Source organism: Anomaloglossus baeobatrachus, chromosome 3, assembly GCF_048569485.1.
Source record: "Anomaloglossus baeobatrachus isolate aAnoBae1 chromosome 3, aAnoBae1.hap1, whole genome shotgun sequence".
Classification (NCBI taxonomy): domain Eukaryota; kingdom Metazoa; phylum Chordata; class Amphibia; order Anura; family Aromobatidae; genus Anomaloglossus; species Anomaloglossus baeobatrachus.
In genome coordinates this window covers 665,715,369-665,735,645 of record NC_134355.1, presented here as the reverse complement: position 1 = coordinate 665,735,645, position 20,277 = coordinate 665,715,369, and the positions used below count along the sequence as shown (strand labels likewise).

Below are 20,277 nucleotides of genomic sequence, written 5' to 3'. Positions count from 1 at the left end.
GGAAGGTGCAGGAGCCCATGAAGAAATGGAGGACGAACTTGCGATGGGCAGGGAAGACTCAGCTGATGAGTGAGAGCTTGCTCACATTTCGGTTGTGCGAGGTTGGGGGGAGAGGGCAGAGGAAGGAGGCACGATGCTCACCTCTCTGACACCAACACACCAAGGACTTGGTCCTCCTGGATGCACAAGACACATAAGCGCCTTCTTGCTGCACTACCTACAACATGACCCTCGGATTGTACGAATTCGAAGTAATGCTAACTACTGGGTTGTCACACTGTTAGATCCCCAGTACAAGACAAAATTTGGCGAAATAATTCCTGCCATAGAAAGGGACGCACGTGTGACGCCCTGGGCAAGTCAGGGGTCACAGGTCATTGCACCACCACACCCTACACCCCAGTTAGGAACATCAAAGCTAACCCAAAATCCTTGTTGCCTTTCTCCAGGGGCTGAGGTTCACACCAGGGGGTGGGCCAGGCGGATGGCTCCGCCCACCGAGGAGTTCACAGCTCTGGAGGCGGGAAGTACCAGGCAGATTAGCTCAGGGAGAGCTTGAGTAGAGAGTTAAGCTAGGAAAGTGAAGGAGTAAACAGCTAAGATGAGTTAAGGAAGTGAAGTGGTAGAGGAGCAAAGGAGAAAACTGGAGAAAAGGAGTAAAAGTGAGAGTAGAAAACCTGAAGTTGGTCCAGCTGTGTGCAGGACAGAGTCAGCAAGGTCAGCAACGGCGGTGATTGTCCGGAGGGGTGACCGTTTGGAAGTTCCTGGAAGGACCGCGGATGGGTGGTGGCCCGGCGGTCTGGAGCAGTGTACAAATGACAATCAGCACCAGGGCAGGGGCCTCTCGGACCCCGGCAAGGCTAGGAGTTGCCATAATTTGCCAAATCCGTCAGTGAAGGGGACGTCGATCCCCCAACAACCAAGTCCCAATTGAAGGCAACAGCCCAACCATTACAGTAGAGACACCGCCACCGCCAGGGCACCAGTTTCTAAGGGCCAGCGCCTGCGGGCAAAGAGTAGAGCTCCTCCGGTCCAGCTTGAAGCCGGGGAGCGGGTTACCAGTGGGAACCCATCGAGACCATCAACAACATTAGGTGCAGGAAAAGGGACATCACCATCACCTACTGGGGAAAGCAAGTGCAGCCGTCCGTGGGAACCGTCTTTCCAGCCGTGTGTTTTACCGAGAACTGTGTCAACGTCTCAGGCTGAGTGAGTACCACAGTGCCGCAAGGCACAGCGCTGCCCCCGCGTCCCTGCGCCCACCAAGCCCTGCATCTCCCACCTCATCACTGGGCCCCGGGATCACCAACCCCTACCCACGGAGGGGCAACACAACAACTTGCTGCTTCAAACCATCACTCCCGGGATCCCCACACCGAGCAGCGGTGGTGCTAACAAATCACCACAACCGTGGGTGGCGTCACGGACAATAGACTATATCCCAAAACCCAATCCCCCTTTCACTCACGGGCGAGGAGCGCCGTTCGAGAACCCCCGGGATCCGGTCCACCGCTCGAGCCACCACTGAGCAGCAGCCGCCGGACCCGAGCAGAGGGATGAGCGCAGTGCTGACACCCTCCTCCCCGCCCGCGACAACTTGGCGTCACGAACAGGATCTTACCGCTCTGCCGTCTGGTAGAGGTGCGCCTTGTTACCGCCGGAGGTGTCCGGCCAGAAAAAAATTTTAGAAGCCGCCATCTTTGGCGCGAAAAGTTCCCGCTCGAGCGTCTTCTCGAGTAGCAGAGGCGCGAAGGCCAAAACCCCGCCCTGAGAGAGGAGGGGCCGAAAAGATCTAAGGGGGACGCGATGGCGGCTGGCTGCATGTGAACGCAGCTATAAAAGCAGGGACGCCAGGACTCTGCAGACATCTTGTTCCTGGGAAAAGCCGCCAGCAACAAGTGGATGCCGTCCCGTGACACCGTAGCCCCCCGCGCCTGGAACCGCGGCGTGGGTGGAGATCCGGACCGCGCAGCTCTACCAACGGCTGCAGGTCAAGATGCAGCTCCTCATGGAGGAGTGGGAGGCCGACATGGCGGATGTTATAGCAGCCGTGCGGAGACGCGAGGAGGAGGCGGAGGAAGGGAGGGTGAGTGACCCACGCCCCGATGCCCTGGAAGGGCCAGTCATCACGGCTGCGGGACCCGGTCCAAGCCCTCTCCCCCCATTGCCTCCCTCGCCACACGTCTCGGAGGTTGTGACCCCGCCACTAGGCCTGCTACCACCGCAACTGGTAGCAATACCCAGCGTCCCCGCCCAGGCGGGTCGACCTGTAGCCGGAGCCCGTAGTCGACCGGAGGTGTTGCCCTGGAAGGTCCCAAAAACAGAACCGGAGGCATCCCATGAAAAGTCCCCCGAGCCAGAGCTGATGACCAGCTCCGAGCTGAAGGCCCAGCAGCGGAAAGCCCCTATGCCCATCCCCCACACCTCGGCTGAGGTAGCGCCGGGTTGTTGCTGTAAGGCAGCGCCCAATGCCAAGACACCGCGGGACACGCTGCCCAGATTCCTGACAGTTGGCAACATCCAGAATGTCCCGCGAAGCCCGGCCCGTGAGCCGGAGCTCGCAGCAGCGCCATATTGGGATAGGGAGCCGGTACCGTTGGGCCTGGAGATCGGTGAACGGGAGAGAAAGAAGGCCGAGCTGGTGGCCCGAGCCATTAGAGAAAAGGAGAACCTCCGACAAGCAACATTCCGTGTCCGGGGACCGCTGTACGAGGGGCAGGTGAGGCGGTTTGATGTCCGCCGGGGCTACGGGTTTATCTATGAACTGGGCCTGGAGGCCGAGGTGTTTGTAGCCCGGCGGGATGTGAATGCCCACCTGCCTGAAGAGCATCCCGGCCGCAACTTAATGCCGGGTGACATCGTTCAGTATACCCGGCACTGTGGAGAGAGAGGGTGGTTTGCCCTGGATGTAAAACTGCGGGGCAGCCAGGAGAGCAGAGTGAGTCCCGCACCCCCTCCCTCGGAAGAAGCTGATAGTCCGGAGTAGGGCAGCGGATGCCCGCTGCAGCAGTCCCCGTTGGGACCCCCACTGAGTTTCTGTTTAAGCCTGTGTGAGTTCATGTTTAAAAGTGTTTGAAAGTTTTGAAAAATGATTAAAATGATTACCGAAGAAGTCATCTGATTGTCAAACAGTGATTGAACCGGCCGGAGCCGGCACCGTTGTCCCCGTGGGGACCGTTTGAAAGTTGTTTTGCATGAGGAACTGCTCATGGACAAGCCCGTGAACTTGCAGGGCACCCACAAACGTTAAGTGGCTTGTAAATAAGTTGTTTATCGTTACCGTTTCCGCATTGCCGCCTCCGGAGAGGCAGGTTGGAGGGAGGGCCCGCAGTAGAGCCGGCTGGGGCCCAGCCACCACAGGGACCGGTGGCTACCCTCTGGAGGGGAAGGACAGATCCCGCTCGGGTAACTTGTGCTGGACTTGGGGACAAGGGGTGCTGCCTGGGTTTTAGGGGCAGCATCAGGGCCAAATTGCTTGGGTGGGAGAGAGCGGAAACCGTAACCGTAAAACGTTTGCAACGTTTAAGTAAAGTGCCTCCCGTTATGGGAAGAAGTATTAAAAATGTAAATATTTTACCGTTTACCTTTTATGCCTTTAGAGAAAAATAAAACCGGTGTTGGATGGGCAGCCCGCGGACGGTCTGCATTTTGCTAAGGGGGAATGTGACGCCCTGGGCAAGCCAGGGGTCACAGGTCATTGCACCACCACACCCTACACCCCAGTTAGGAACATCAAAGCTAACCCAAAATCCTTGTTGCCTTCCTCCAGGGGCTGATGTTCACACCAGGGGGTGGGCCAGGCGGTTGGCTCCGCCCACCAAGGAGTTCACAGCTCTGGAGGCGGGAAGTACCAGGCAGATTAGCTCAGGGAGAGCTTGAGTAGAGAGTTAAGCTAGGAAAGTGAAGGAGTAAACAGCTAAGATGAGTTAAGGAAGTGAAGTGGTAGAGGAGCAAAGGAGAAAACTGGAGAAAAGGAGTAAAAGTGAGAGTAGAAAAGCCTGAAGTTGGTCCAGCTGTGTGCAGGACAGAGTCAGCAAGGTCAGCAACGGCGGTGATTGTCCGGAGGGGTGACCGTTTGGAGGTTCCTGGAAGGACCGCGGACGGGTGGTGGCCCGGCGGTCTGGAGCAGTGTACAAAGGACAGTCAGCACCAGGGCAGGGGCCTCTCGGACCCCGGAAAGGCTAGGAGTCGCCATAATTTGCCAAATCCGTCAGTGAAGGGGACATCGATCCCCCAACAACCAAGTCCCGATTGAAGGCAACAGCCCAACCATTACAGTAGAGACACCGCCACCGCCAGGGCACCAGTTTCTAAGGGCCAGCGCCTGCGGGCAAAGAGTAGAGCTCCTCCGGTCCAGCTTGAAGCCGGGGAGCGGGTTACCGGTGGGAACCCATCGAGACCATCAACAACATTAGGTGCAGGAAAAGGGACATCACCATCACCTACTGGGGAAAGCAAGTGCAGCCGTCCGTGGGAACCATCTTTCCAGCCGTGTGTTTTACCGAGAACTGTGTCAACGTCTCAGGCTGAGTGAGTACCACAGTGCCGCAAGGCACAGCGCTGCCCCCGCGTCCCTGCGCCCACCAAGCCCTGCATCTCCCACCTCATCACTGGGCCCCGGGATCACCAACCCCTACCCACGGAGGGGCAACACAACAACTTGCTGCTTCACACCATCACTCCCGGGATCCCCACACCGAGCAGCGGTGGTGCCAACAAATCACCACAACCGTGGGTGGCGTCACGGACAATAGACAATATCCCAAAACCCAATCCCCTTTCACTCACGGGCGAGGAGCGCCGCTCGAGAACCCCCGGGATCCGGCCCACCGCTCGAGCCACCACTGAGCAGCAGCAGCCGGACCCAAGCAGAGGGGTGAGCGCAGTGCTGACACCCTCCTCCCCGCCCGCGACACACGTATACAAGAGTATCTGCAGAAGGTGGTACGGATTCTTAGATCTGCTTTTCCAGTAAACACCAGTGCTGCACAGAGTGAATCTCAACGCTTTGTCATGGATAGGAGGAAATGGGCTTTTACTTGTCCACATCTGAGGGACCGAGGGCTGGCTGCTGTGCTGAGATGGCATTGAGTACGGTGTCCCTGCAGAGTTGCACTTTTGGTTATATACAAAATGAGTTCAAAAAGGACAGATGCTGGTGGAAAGGGGAACAGTTGTGTTGGAAAGGGGAAAAAAGTTTTTCTCCATGGGTTTGGTGGTTAAGCAACAGTACCATTTGATGAAGAAACACCATCTGTTACGGTGGGACTGGCAGATTTGGATAAGGTGGTATATACTATGTTACCGCTATATAACGAAAATTAATAAGAAAAGAAAGAGAAAGGTATATATCCCCATCAGCAGTCAATGTCCACCGTGCTCCCAGATGGAAAAGGAGAGGTTGGCAACTGGAAGGTTAGGTGGAGGATACAGAGCTGTGTGGCTATGAAACTAATAGTAGCCTGAACCGAGTTAGACGCCACTCGGATCTGGAGACTGGGAGCCCTGTTAGCGTCACAGGGTCCACACGCCCACCCAGCCCAGGAACTCCCTGTTAACATCACAGGGGCCATTGAGTACGCTGACCGTGTGCATTGGGGCCACACCTGTGGACAGCAGGCGCATCAGCAGCAGCAGGCCTGTTAATGCCACTGGGATGCACAAGCAGGACTTGTAGGACAGGAGCTGGTCTTAACCGTTCTGCGTTACCAACTGTGGTGGCGGCCTGCATCGATGCCCTATCCCTGCCTACCTCTGGCCTAAAGCCGCAATGGGTTCAACACATGGAGGTGTGCTCTTTCGGAGCATAATAGAAGACTGCGCACCTCCTTGTTGGCTCCAGCCCGTTTTATAACCTGGGTCCGCCCCAAACCAAGGTGGACCACAATGCACCTCCTGGAGACAAAAGCAGAGTGACACGTCATGAGTGGCATAACTAGCGTCCTATTTGGAACCGCAACTTCAATAATGACCTCATGGCTGCCACGACACAAACACCTCACCAGTCATCGTCTGACCATCAATAATGAGGTGACAAGTCATAGGGGCGGGCCTCTGCTAGCCATTTGGGAGTGGCCTGGCCACATTGTCAGAACACCTGATGCCCTGTGGTCTATATGGGCCCCCCACATCAGGAGCAGTGCCAAAGAGTTCATTACCGGACCTAGTCTCTGATGCAGTAAGTGCCTGAGCATGCTCAGTAGCATGAAATACAGTCTCTGAAAAAAGACTATCAGCTTTAGCATGGTGTCTAGGCACAACACAGGACTTAGACCCGGCACGGAATGCAAGTACCTGTGCAAAGAGGCTTTTCGCACTAAGTGTGGGAGCATGCGCTGTATCCCGAAATTAAGACTTAAGGCTGCTTTACACCAGACAATCTATCGTGCGATAGATCGTCGGGGTCACAGTTTTTGTGACGCACATCTGGCATCGCTGGCGAAGCCAGCCTGTGTGACACCTCCTAGCGACGCAGTATCGCTCACAAATCGTGAGTCTGGTATTGCTCGCTAGGTTCCATAATATTGTTTAATTTAGTTGACCATCGTTTCCGTGGTAGCACACGCCGCTCCGCGTGACACCACGGGAACGATGAGCAGCTCACCTGCCTCCCGCGGCCGCCGCCGGCTCTATGTGGAAGGAAGGAGGTGGGCGGGATGTTTACGTCCCGCTCATCTCCGCCCCTCCGCTTCTATTGGCCGGCGGCCGTGTGACGTCGCTGTGACGCCGAACGTCCCTCCCACTCAAGGAAGTGGACGTTCGCCGCCCAGAGCGAGGTCGCACGAGAGGTAAGTATGTGTGACGGGGGTTACTGACTTTGTGCGACACGGGCAGCGATTTGCCCGTGACGCAAAAAGGACGGGGGCGGGTACGATCGATTGTGAAATCGCACAATCGGTCGTACGGTGTAAAGCAGCCTTTAGCCTCAGGAATGGCACAGTCAGGCTGAGCATACTCACTAGGCGAAACACTGTAGTTAGGCTGCAGCTGGGGTCATTCGGCACACGCATGCGCACTAGCTGCCTCTCCACACTTAGACGTGGAGGAGAAATTGCTCTTCGGGTGTGGACTTGGAGATGCTGTCTATGAACAGAAGGAAAAGCTAAATGAAGCCTCACTTTCTATCCCTCCGAATGATCAAATGCAGCAATGAATTCCCTGAGTTTGCTATAAAATTAGCATAGCAAAATGTGCATGAGGGTGTCATGCATAGGTGCTGCACATAGATTTGCACCAGTACACTAATGGAGTACAACAGCCACTGCTTATATGCCACTAAGTTTATTCAATTTTTGGTATTATAATGTATTAGTAACAATCAGTTTGAGTGTGCAATGCAGGCAGACGTGCTGCAAATATCTTTGCACTAGTGGGACAATACAGAAGTCCAATAGCCACGTTTAGGATGCCACTAAGTTCACTCAGTGTTTGCTAGTATAATGGCTTAGTAACAATGAGTTTGAGTGTGCAAAGGGCAGGAGGGTACAGTGGCAGGGTTGTGGGTCTCTGGGTAGAGGAAAGGAAGCCTGCCTTTCTATCCCTCCTAATGGGGAAATGCAGCGAGGAAATCCTATGCTGTACAGCGCTGTGTATAGAGCGTACACAGCGGTATCGGAGCTAGGCGCTGCGCCAGCGGTGACTGACACCAAGGACGCAGAAGGCAGATAATGGCATGCTGGAGGAAAATGTCCGTTTTTATAATGCAGGGACATGTGACATGGACATCCTATTACACATGCCGTTGCTTCTCTGGCTAAAAGTCCACTTAGCTGTGTGTGTGTCTGGGATTGGCTGACATGCTGGCCCGCCCCACTACACGCGCGCGCTTAGGGAAGGAAGACAAGGAAAAAAAAAAAAATGGCGATCGCCATTATCCATACAGCAGTGATCTGAAGGCGCTGTTCACGCACACTATACACTGAAATGTCTTAATAGTGTGAGTCACAGAGACACTATTACAGCGGAAAGCCAGCTAGGAATTAGCTGGTCTTTTTGCTGCTAGAACCGTTCTCGAACGTATCTAGAACTATCGAGCTTTAGCAAAAAGCTCGAGTTCTAGTTCTATCCAGAACAGCCCCCCAAATCACTCGAGCTTAGAACTGGAGAACCTCGAACCACGAACCGCGCTCAACTCTAGTTAGGAATGCAGCAGTCATTTTTGTGTGAACCTGGATATTGAGAGAATGGTTTAGCTCACAGCTTAGGCATAAAAATAGTGAGAGAAAGCAATAAAATAATAAAGAAACTGTACAGGTAGAGCCTGATAGCACAGGAATTAAGAGCAGTTACTATCCATTTAAGATGAGGACATTTTGACATTACTAGGGTTATGTTTTCATGACCCTGGAATTGTAGATTCCAGCCAAAATTAAGCACACACACCCCTTTTTCAATTCCCCCTTATCCGCTAATAACCACTCAGACACCAATTTAACTTTTGGATAATTTTGGCCATAGCAGCCATTTATTAAAAGAATACATAACATGTAAAAATTTGCATTGTGGTAAGGTCCTTGAAGCTAAAACCCTGGTGATTCACATAACCAAGCCATATAACCAAATTGCTCCCAGCCGTTACCCACACTGGCTCAGGAGCACCAAAGTGTAAGGGTTATTCCTTCATTAACCACCAAAAACACCCACGGGGGCCCCAACATACCCCGTCGGGATCCCCCAAAAATCACCAGGTGACCAACCATTCTGCCAATGAGGGGATCCATACCCGGATGGGTTCCCCAAACCAATTTAGAACCAACTTCAAGGACCCACCAATAAACCTGCCACCAGGCCACTACGACCCGATAAACTTCCATACTGCCTCCCACAAAACTTGCAGCCCATTGCGAACTCACAATCTTTAGGGAGGGTGGGTGGGACTCTCACTGGTGTCCCAGAGCGGGAAAAGTGCCGCTCCTCCCCCAGCTTCACCTTTTAACTGTACCCTGACTTACTCCCTCTCCCCTACCCGTGACACCATGACCTCCACTCCAATCAGTGTCATGCTGGCCTCCACACATGCCCGGGGGGAGGGGGGTCAGTGCTCCGGCCATTCTTGACCCTGGAATTGTAGATTCCGGCCAAAATTAAGCACACACACCCCTTTTTCAATTCCCCCTTATCTGCTAATAACCACTCAGACACCAATTTAACTTTTGGATAATTTTGGCCATAGCAGCCATTTATTAAACAAATACATAACATGTAACAATTTGCATTGTGGTAAGGTCCTTGAAGCTAAAACCCTGGTGATTCACATAACCAAGCCATATAACCAAATTGCTCCCAGCCGTTACCCACACTGGCTCAGGAGCACCAAAGTGTAAGGGTTATTCCTTCATTAACCACCAAAAACACCCACGGGGGCCCCGACATACCCCGTCGGGATCCCCCAAAAATCACCAGGTGACCAACCATTCTGCCAATGAGGGGATCCATACCCGGATGGGTTCCCTGAACCAATTTAGAACCAACTTCAAAGACATACCAATAAACCTGCCACAACGAGGGCACCTTGATAACCTTCAAGTGCCTGAGACCCCCCGCAATAGCAAAGCTCGCTCAATACCTCCCTGCAATCCAAGGGCCCACAATCAATCCCTACTGCATTCAAATGCACCCCATCCGCCTACCAAAATCCGTCATCCTCCCGCTCCAGCTCAAAATGCCGAGCTGCAACTCCCACGTTGCAGCCCACAAATTTTTGAGATAACCCTATTAACCTTCACCCGCGCCTTATTCAGCTTCTCCACAGACCATGCTTTTCGCCCAAACCCTTCTTGGAACCATGTCCCACCACACAATTGTCACGCCTGGAAAAGACACCCATAACCTCAACAAGTCATGCTTAATATCTTTATGAAAATGCGAAAAAGCCGCTCACCCAAATAAGTTCCTCGACGCGTAAAACCAAAATGTCAGGGGGCCTGCCCAAATGGGCATAGTTATGCACCCCCTGCAACACCGTATTCCACCCCATACCCCTGATCCCAAGCCATCCGACAAGAGCCCTATCCCTCTGACAAAACTAGCTCTCTCCTGTTCCTTCTCGTATCTGCTCTCTGTGCTCCCCAGTACACATTAGAATGGCCCAGGATCCAGACCAGGCAAGAAAAGGGGGGGGGGGGTCTGGAAAACAAAGCACTAACAAAAATACCAAGTAGCTCCAATACAAACACAAAGAATGACACCCCCCCCACGCCCCCTCTATCAGAACCAGTCTTCCGATCAATTGCCCATGAAAGCCATTGCGAACCCACGACTTACAACGCTGAGACTTCCATCGAGCAATCTGTTTAACTGTCTCGGTAGGGAGACCACACCTAGAGGTTTCCATCGCCGCCCCAATACGAAAAGAATGCAACGCAAACATTGCCGAAACCAGCCCCAATGATCTCAAACATGCCCAAAAAACACTAATGAACTAATATCTGGACAAAAAGACCCGTCCTCGAGACATAACAATGGGCCATCCTGACTCGGGTGGACCTTTGCAAAGCTCAAAACGCACTGCCAATGGCACATACCTGATGCCGTAACCTTCCCTAAACGAACCCGCCTGCCTGCCCCCACTTGATCCGTTTTTGATTTCTGGATCCAAAATTCGATCTCCATGCTCCAAAATTAGGACGTCACTATTACCCAAGCCCCCGGGGCACGTCATACTGGGAAATACCAATTCGCCAATACGCAAAGCCCCGAAAAACCGCCAATGAAAAGCCAACCGCAACAATGATACCTCAATGCAGATGTACAAACTACTCGCAATTCCCTACCCAAACATTCCAATAAGCTAAATAACACAGGCCGTCTACCATCACGCGGCCTACGGCCCCTATGCGAACCCTTCAACGCCTGAACTACCCAAAAAATTGTCAAATCCTGTACACCTCGCAACCAGAAATCGAACGCCAAACCTGCAATCAAATGACTCAACTTCGTGGAAGACCAACCTGTTATCGCCACTTCCTCCAATTTTCCCAGGAACAGTCCTAACTGGGAATCCTCAGTCAGCATGCAACCACCCAACCACTACTCCCAGAGAACCCACGTGGCCTGATACGCCACCCACGTGGTTCCAGCCAAACAGCCCGAATCAGTGGTCTTGCTGCTTGAAGACCATGCTCCAAAGCTGCGCAGGGGACTACAAGCTGCTGCCGTCCGCCTCTACCGCAAAATCCCGGAAACGATCTCACTGAAAACAAGAGAGGAAATCCGCTATTAGGTTCTCTATACCTGTTACCTGAGCTGCTGTGACACGTATTAATTTCCAAACAAAGACCAGCTGCCGCAACACCAGAACAACTTGTGGGAGAATATGCCGAGCCGTTATTAATCGCCAGCTCCACCCCCATATTGTCACAGTTGAACCGGATCTACTTATTCGACAACTGGTCCCTCCCCAAATGAAGTGCGACCATCATAGGAAAAAATTTCCAACAGCGACACATTCCTTGTCAACCCCTCCGCCATCCAACTTTCTGGTCACCAAATCGCACATCACTGACCCTGAAAAAAGGCCCCGAAACCTGAGTCACCCGCAGCATCTGTAAACAATTCCAATTTGAAATTATCCAGTACCTCATCCTTAAGCAACGAGCGACCATTGTCCTGCTCCCCAAAAACTCTCCCCAAACCAACAAGTCCGCTCTATGTTCTGCCGACAAACGTATGTAGGGGTGAAGAGCAAGCACTCCAGCTGTAGCGCAAGCTTGCCGACGTGAAAACTCGGCCCATTGACATTACCCGACATGCAAAATTAAGTTTTCCCCAATAGTGATTGAACCACCTTTAATTGTAATTTCCTAACCTAGCATGCCCTTGCTACCTCAACCTTAAGCATGGCAACCTGTCGTCAGGAAGCCGAACCTCCCAAATCACTGAGTCAATTACAATGGCCAGAAAACAAATACAGGTATTTGGCCCAACAGTTTTTCCCCAGGTGCCAAAGGCACCCCAAAGCCTCTCGCTATCCATTCCATTGCTGCTAGAATGCTGGTGCCTGTGCCGAAACAGATAATCCCACACACCAAAAATTCATCCCGGTAAGGTACCAGTGATGCCAAACCAGAAACATCACGCCCCACCCATTCTAAAAAAGAACTAAAGGTTTCAACAAATGTGCACGATACTGCACAACTCATTGGCAAGCAGGGGTCTCCAAAATAATCTCCCTTCCAAAAACAACCCAATAACCGAACACATTTTGGATGAACTGGTAAGAGCTGGAAAGCTGCCTCAATATCTGTCTATTGCCATCAACACACCCCTCCCACAACTTTTTACCTACTTTGTAACCTCATCAAATGACGTATACACCACCTAACGAAGCTCAGCCAGTATACCATCATTCGCTGACCTACCCCTGGGATGAGACAAATGGTGGATTAGCCGAACTTTACCTGGCTCCTCCTTGGGCCCCACCCCGAATGGCGAAACCACAAAATTAGAAAAAGGTAGGAGGGTGACTAACTATGCCCCCCATTCTCCCCAACGCCACCTCCTTTCCTAACTTTCCACCTACCACCGCCACATGTTGATATGCCAAGGGAGATTCCTGGTTGTCCCTGGAACTTCAAAAACAGGGGAAGGAATCCTGAAACCCTCCCCAAAACCCAACCTCAAACTTCAGCTTTGTCCCTATCAGGATCCCTATTTAGGTACAGAAGCATCGCAACTAAGCTCACCGGTGTCTGACCCTTGGACACCCCATGGGATGCTCCGTTACAATGGGTGCAGAGGTGTCCAAACAACGGCAAGTGGCACCGAACTTGCATTCCCCCTCATTAACTTACCAACACGAACCTGACTTCTAGGACCCTGTCTGTCCGTACTGACCACTGGCACCCCAGCTTCCTGACCGGCTGGGGAACCCGGCCCCGCCCTGAAATGACTGCCCATATCTGGCTGCCGCCATCACCCGCAACCACAAACCTATATCCTTCTGATCCAATCTTATGGATGGACAGTAGCCATCCTCTGATGACACTGCTCGTCATAACGGATCCAGGTCTACCCCCCATAAATCCTATAGGCCTCACCAATCGAGCCCATATAGCAAAACAAATGAAAACAATTCTCTGACGCCTTTTCGCCAATTATTCTTGCCCAAACTGCAACGCCTGCAACCAATTAGCATATGTCTGAGGAATCAAGTGCCATCGCCACTTCTCCACATCTACCTTCTTGCTATCGTCTTTTCCCCTTTGTCAAAATAAATTTTGCCACCTCCTTACTCTTTTCTGTTTGAACTGCCACTAATACTGGGGAAGAGATACTCCCAACTGTGGACTCACTAGCCGCAATGACGGACGAATTAACCCAAGCCGCCACTGGCGCCGGGGTTTCCCTGGCCCCCAATCTGTGCCCGCAACTGGCGAACGCAACTTAAGTTCTGACAACTGCCCACTTAACACATTCCCCCTAACACCCCCTGGCACCCCCAATCCTAACCCCAGCTGACCTGTCACCCCCCCTTACTGTGTACCTGACCAGCATGTGAAGACAAACAAGACATTGAATCATACTCACCAGGCTGCACAAAGGTAGAAACCCCGCCAGCCGGACCACCTGCATCCTGACGTCCCTCCTGCCAATCTAGCATGACTTGGCTCCTCCCATCTGACTCTGCTTCATTGCTTTTGTAGCCGCGCGGCCCGAGGCCCCACCGGCCGCATATCGTGGACCTGACGATCAGTAGCGCCGACCAACAGGGGGAGCTGCGTATTATCCTCATGGCTCTCCAAGCACGACCCCCCCTGCTCCGCTCCATGTGGCCCCTCTCTCAGACAGGGCCTCTGTAGCCGCAGGCCCTGAATGCCAGGCCCGATGTATTTCCGACCGCAGCCACCTGGCTCCGCCCACCTCACAGGGATCCATCCGGGATACTATCGCTGCAGGGAGGAGGAGCTCAGGGCGCTCGGCCGGTACATCACCAGAGCGCCCCGCCGCACCGCTGACGTCACTCGCAGACAAGGCGGTAGCAGGCCCCGCCCCCAACTCCAGCGCAGGCCTGCTAACCGCCGCTGGGCCCAGCCGCCCGTTAGAATTCCTCAAAGGCCGGGGCCTGCTGAACCTCTTAGCTCGCGGCGTCCGGCCTGGAGGGTCCCCGGAGGGGCTTCTGTGGTGACGCTGGGCCCTGGAAGTCAGGTCAGGCAACAGCCTCTCTGGTGGTCCAGACCTCCGGGGGTGCCGCTGTTGTAGGGATGCAGTCCCTGCCCCCTCCGGACTCCCACCAGTGATCCCCGCTACAGTGTTCTGCAGCCACCTAGGGGGATGTTAGCCGGCAGCAGCTCTCATGCTCCAGGAGCTAATCCACAGACGGGGATGGGGACTCTCACTGTCACTGGTGTCCCAGAGCGGGAAAAGTGCCGCTCCTCCCCCAGCTTCACCTTTTAACTGTACCCTGACTTACTCCCCCTCCCCTACCCGTGACACCATGACCTCCACTCCAATCAGTGTCATGCTGGCCTCCACACATGCCCGGGGGGAGGGGGGTCAGTGCTCCGGCCATTCTGTAAACAGCTTGAACGTGGTTTGATGCATGAAGTCAGAGTAGAGGATGGCCACTCACTTCTTCTTAATTACTTTCACATTTGAAGGCAGATACAGTGGAACCGGTGCTTATTGGTTGCAGGAATCGGGTCACGTAACAACCTAAAAAGAGACCCTGTAGGATGAGTGACAGCACCGCTGGAACGGTGAGTTTCAGGTTTTTTACTTTTTATTGGGGCAAACAATAAAGGGTGTGAGAAGGTGTTGTTCTAGTAGTGGATAACCCCTTTAAAGCACCACTCCAGCAGTTATTTTTATTGCATTCCTGGAGCAGTGATCTCATTGTAAGGTTCTAACTCTTAAGGCTGCTATACACGCAGCGACATCGCTAAAGATGCTGAAAGCACCCGCCCCCATTGTGTGTGTGTCACGGGCAAATCGCTGCTCGTGGCGGACAATATCGCTAGTCCCCGTCACACATACTTACCTGCCTAACGACGTCGCTGTGGTCGTCGAACTGCCTCTTTTCTAAGGGGGTGGTTCGTGTGACGTCACCGCAACGTCACACGGCAGCCATCCAATTGAAGCGTAGGGGCGGAGAGCAGCTGCAGGAAAGTCACGCCCACCTCGTTGCAGGAGGACGCAGGTATGGTGTTGTTCATCATTCCTGGGGTGGCACACGTAGTGATGTGTGCTGCCTCAGGAACGACGAATAACCTGTGTCCAGCACCATCAACGATATTTGTGATCTGAACGACGTGTCAACGATCAACGATTAGGTGAGTATTTTTGATCATTAGCAGTTGTTCGTACATTTCACACGCAACGACATCGCTAACGAGGCCAGATGTGCATCACGAATTCCGTGACCCCAACGACATCTCATTAGTAATGTCATTGCATGTAAAGCCTCCTTAACTCTCATACTCATCAACCACCAGTGTTATCTTTTATCTGCACTGGTTCCATTGGTCTCCAGCAGTTTTTGACCTGCTGGATCACTACAGTTAAGAGCTGAAGATGGTGGGAGGTGATTATAATGCGCCTAAGGGGTATGAGGTTACCCATCACCGTTCCACGGTGCTTCTCCTGGGTCACAGCGGTGGCCTTGCCCGGTTTCGTGACCCCAGCAGTCTCAATAAAGCTGGAGATGGGGACGTTGGGAGTAATTGTTCGTGACGCCACCTGTGGTGTGTGGCAAGTATTAGCCACCGCTGTGAGAAGTCTCTCTCTGCTGGGGTAGATGGTGATGCAGCTCAGGTGTTGCAGCTCTCCACAGTCAGAGCTTGGCCCTAGGGAGGATGATGGTGGTAATAGTCGCCTATGGCAAAGACGCGTGATGTTGGAAACGCCGGCAGTAACAGGACGACACAGAAGGTGCAGTTCAAGTTCTTTACTCACTTGAAGCACACTGCTGTTGGAGCATCGACCTACAGCAGTGTACATCACAGCGATGGGCTTCAGCTGATCCCAGATACTTCGGAGGTCGAGGGCGGTGTCTCCTTTCGATGGTTTCCCTCTACCCCCTACTCCTGGGCCCTGGAATGAATCACGGGTGCCTTCTGCACTCCCCATGAACCCTGTGATCCCCCTTCTTTCCTAAGAACCCGGGTCAAGCTTTCAGCTCCAGACCACGGGCCCCGAACTGTCCGTGTTTCTGCTTATCTCCTCCTGAGTGTGACCTGGCACTTCCTGCACCTGGAACTTACTGACTAGTGAGTGTGATGGCTCCTAATTACCCGTGTTAGTGCCCCACCTCCTGGGTTCCTGAACTAGTGGGCAAGAGGTCCTATACCTAGTGATGGCCACCCCAGCACCTACCCTAGCCCAGTCCCAGTGGAAAAGCTCCCGTGTTATGTGATGGTTGAGTGTATTGTTGGTTGTTTACTGGCGTATCCAAGATGAATACTGCACCTCTAGCGAGGTGCAGTACCCTGTGGCGCCTGAAGCTGCAAGGGTGCCACAATTAAGCTGCTAGGTTCAGTGAACATATATTAGATGAACCACTCCAGAGCTTAAAAAAAAACACTGGCGTGGTTCTTTAAATTTGTTTAAATTTGGCAAGCTCAAATTTGAAATGGTTTGCTTATTTGTAACTGATAACTGATTAAAAGCAGGACCATGAAAAAGCAGCATCTTTCTCTTAGAATAGACTAATTTGGCTTTGATCATCCACGGCATCACATGTCAGACATTGGCTGTATGATCACAGACAGGTATGTTTGAATCTGAAACACTGTGGCATTTCCGAGAAAAACATACTTTAAAAGATCCAAGAGAACCACACAAAGTAAACTAGCGACACTTCCCCACCCACTACCAATGATTGACATATCTCTACCTATACATGCACACAGGGAGAGACCTGTCACTCAAGGAGATTGGCGGGAGAGAAGCTATTCCAACTAGTGTCCATTGTGGTTTGGTCCTTGTGGCTTTTACAATATGTTTGCTCTGAAATGATGCAGTGTTTCAGAGTCAAAGATACCTGGCTAAATTCATGGGCCACATGTATCAGGTGTCATATGTGGGTTTGATTTTTGACTTATAGTGTAATATAGGGCAGTGTAAACTCCAAAGGTGGCCACAGGTGTTTGGTCAGGTGACCGGGCTTATCACATGTTTAGTCATGTCCTCTTCGTCACTACCCAGAAGTGATGTATAACACCCAGGCGCCGGTAATTGTATGTGCCTTCACTTAAATAGACCTGGTATAGAGACAAACTGCATCTCCAAGATGCAACATTTTGGTGTGAAATGCGCATCGGGTGAGGCAGGACCCTGCTTCTCTATTTAGTTACCTTAGGTGATGTACTTTAACTGAATGGGGTTGGGCTTTTGCTTAATTGGGCACGTCTCTTGAATATATATATGGTTTTAGGGGATATGTCTGTTTTTGGATATCCTCTTTTCTTAGGTGTGTTTTGCACTACTGTATTTTTGTATATAAATTGAATATATTTATTGTGATTATACATACAAGTGTGTTTTCTATATAAAGTTTAGTATATACCATATATCTATACCCCATTATATACTTACATGATCAAAGTCAGGTGGCTGCTTTTTTTTTTCTTTCTTGTTTTTATGTACAATGTGTTTTGGGTCTCCTCCCTATCTGTTTATATTTTATTAATTTAATAATAAAATTTAATATTTTAACTATTTGGGCTTTTATTTTCTATTTCTTTGGGTTGTTTACAGATCTCAGCATGTCTTATTAGCACTTTTCTCTCGGACTCCAACTGTTGACCAAAATTTGTTGAGATTTTCAATGGTCCTCTATCATTCATATAATTGTTTGGAACCATACTTATCATGGATCCATATGATACTACTGTTTATAGCCACGTGGAGTGGGTGTAGTAAAATTTAGTCCTCAATATAATGTCATCCTTAGTTATTGGAGGAAAATCTCTTATTCCTGAGTCCCCTGTGGTGGCGCTGTAGAGAAATGAAACAACTGAAAGCTGTGATTACTGTCACTAGGTGGCACAAGACACTAGTTGCATGCGGTAAATGGAGAGGTAGTCAGACAGGCTGAGCTCACAAACCAGGAGGGCACGACAGTACACAGGGGGCAGACAGAGGCAAAGTTGAGGTACAAGCCGAAGGTCAGGGTTCCAGGAGAGTACGAACAAAATAAAGGGAGCAGGCGGTGACATGGTCAGGAGGAAGTCCGAGGTCAGAAGCCGGGAAGTCAGAACAGAAACAGAAGGGGACAAGCAGAGATGGGTCAACAACAGTCCGTAGTTGAGAGGCCAAGACCTGATCACTGAGAACCATGGGAGCAAACAGCACAACTGTAAACAGGAGTATGACTGGCAGAGTCCTGTGCTAACATGCTCCCTAATGAAGCAGAGCAATCACCGGGAGCGAGAAGCATCTGCATGAGCACCACCAAGGACCAGCGTGGAACCCAGAGCTGTGAAAAAACCAGCAGAGCATTCATCTTGCAAAACGCTCTTCACTATAAGTAACATATACTGGCTTTGCAGGACGATACAGAATGTCCTGCACTTAGGAATAGTGACAAAAGCAGCTAATCACTGAGGGTTCAAATAGGATGTGAACATGTGATCTCAATATTATCCAGGGGGCCCTATATTAAAAATAGATTTTATAATATGGACAATCCCTTTAAGAAAGATGGCCTCATAAATAAAGGTGCAGAAAGCGCTCAAAAATACTTTGTTTAAATTTGGCTCATCGCCGGTCGTCGCCGGTAAGCAACCAACAATACCCTCAACCATCACATAACACGGGAGCTCTTCCACTGGAACTGGGCTAGGGTAGGTGCTGGGGTGGCCATCACAAGGTATGGGACCTCTTGCCCACTAGTTCAGGAACCCAGGAGGCGGGGCACCAAAAGGGGTAGTTAGGAGCCATTTGGCTCTCATGAGCCAGATCAGACACCCCATACTTTGCCCTGACGAGGGGCAAGCACCCCGAAACACTGCGTCTGCAAATTGGGATTCTGATCTGGCTTATATATCCTAGGTCATATACAAAGGATTGTTAAAAATCCACATTTGACTTTTAGGATCGCTACTTCCAATAGGTTGCGCTGCGCTAGAGTTTGTCTCCTTTCCTGGAGAGACAATTCAAAAATACTTTGACATTCAGCTAAGCATGGGTTGTCAAATTCTTTGATCCCCAGTGATTGGCTTTGGGGATCCCAGCAGTAAGTGTTTAGTTTTCCTGTAGCGCCACCACAGAGAAAATAAAGCATTACACAATTATAATCAGCCAAATTCAGCTAAGTTCTTTATGGCCATTCAATTTTCTTACTAAGGGGGAATAAGTAAAACATTTCCATTTTTTTTGTAACCAAACAACGCAATAAGTTTAATCTTTCCCCCAGGCAAATTTCAGGCTTGTCCTTTACCGGCTGCCATCTCGAGTTTTATTTGCCATTATCCCATTATCTAGTGTTGTTTGTTTTTAGATGGCTCAGTGCCCAGTTGCGGGCGGGCTGTTTGTGCAAGAACATCCTTTTTTTTTCTCCCCTTTATTTCTATTATTGTTGCCATAAACAAAGTGTCTCCATTTCTCAAAGTGTTGGAAACAATTCTTCAATGGACAATCAGCAATAAGGAAGCTGGAAAGTCATTCTCGTGCGATCTTATTGGCTTATTTGCACAACACTTGTGTAACCTCTATTATTATCGTCTCGTGGCTTTTTAAAATGTAAATTGCTTCATCCTTTTCTGACAAATCACAGGAAGTATTCAGCACATCAGCCTTATAAATACAGCGTTCGGAGCCAGTGACCTCACATTTCACTCATTGCCAAAATCAAAGACACAAGGTGAACAGATTCTCCTGCGAGAGACAGCTGACAGGTAAGAAGCATCGACTGTTGGGAATTCAGTGCTTCCGTCTTACATAAGCTCATATTTACTATATTTTTATTATGTCATGTTACTATTTTTTTGCCTTAATTCTTTTTCTTTAAATATGTATTTTGTACTTATGTTACATGTTTTAGTGTTTTCTCTGATAGTAAAAATATTATTTTTGCATAAGCATGGATGTTTTCAAAATAACAAATGGAGGCATCATCCCTGCTCAATCATCCCCATCGATCTGGAGGTCTGCACCACCTCCAGGAGCACCATAGTATCAATAAATTGCAAAGTCAGATATTGTCTGCATATACTGTAAGTGACTACAGAGTAAGACATCTGATGACCTCCTCTAGACAACCTGTGGCACAGACTTCAGCGGATCTGTTGAAATCCATAAATTGAGCAGCTGGTGCAAACCTCTGGAATAACATATGCC

The 20,277-nt window shown here is 50.8% G+C and overlaps 1 protein-coding gene across 1 annotated transcript in view; it reads left to right on the top strand.

Annotated features, from left to right (window-relative positions):
• Nucleotides 1-19,595: 19,595 nt before the first annotated feature.
• LOC142295735 (serotriflin-like) overlaps nucleotides 19,596-20,277 on the top strand; it is a 38,657-nt gene continuing 37,975 nt past the window's right edge. The window contains exon 1 of the mRNA XM_075338826.1: nucleotides 19,596-19,835. The gene's annotated coding sequence lies outside the window, so the exon portion shown is untranslated. The remainder of the gene's footprint in view (nucleotides 19,836-20,277) is intronic.